This window comes from Gekko japonicus, unplaced genomic scaffold (assembly GCF_001447785.1).
Source record: "Gekko japonicus isolate JY-2015 unplaced genomic scaffold, Gekko_japonicus_V1.1 scaffold2663, whole genome shotgun sequence".
Lineage (NCBI taxonomy): Eukaryota > Metazoa > Chordata > Lepidosauria > Squamata > Gekkonidae > Gekko > Gekko japonicus.
Genome location: NW_015168125.1, coordinates 98,586 through 99,080, shown reverse-complemented (window position 1 = coordinate 99,080; position 495 = coordinate 98,586). Strand labels below are relative to the sequence as shown.

At 53.9% G+C, this 495-nt stretch overlaps 1 protein-coding gene across 1 annotated transcript in view; it reads right to left on the bottom strand.

The window, feature by feature from the left end:
• The window catches only part of TMEM114 (transmembrane protein 114), a 16,485-nt gene that overhangs the window by 8,757 nt on the left and 7,233 nt on the right, over positions 1-495 (bottom strand). The gene's annotated exons all lie outside the window — the stretch shown is intronic.

The window sequence follows — 495 nt, the reverse complement described above, 5'->3', positions numbered from 1 at the left end:
GCTTCTTCCTCCTGGCACCCCCTCCCCGCTTGTGTCCTTCTCATGTTAGGCCCCTGTTTGCTCAGGTTTTGTGTTAGGCTTGGCCTCGTCTGGCTGAGCCGTGTTGAAATTCTCTCCCTCTCTCTGTTTCTCTGCCGGCAGCTACGGAATCGGACTGGGCACCGCTGTTTGGTTTCATTTGCGTGAGCCGCCCCAGAAGCCTGGAAGCTCTGGCTGAGATATAGAGGGATCCGGTTTTAATTAAATAAGTTTGACTTGGAGGAAGTGGGAGGGGTGTCAGTCTACCATTTTCAACAAGCAGTTGGGGGGGTGGCATTATCGGTGCGAGCTTGTTCCGGCTGCACCCGATGATCTTCTCAAGGCATAGCAAGATTCATAGCAGTTCTCTCAGAGCTCTCTCGGCCCCACCTACTTCATGGGGTGTCTGTTGTGGGGAGGGGAAGGGAAAGGAGATTGCAAACCGCTCTGAGACTCTGAGTGAAGGGCAGGGCATAA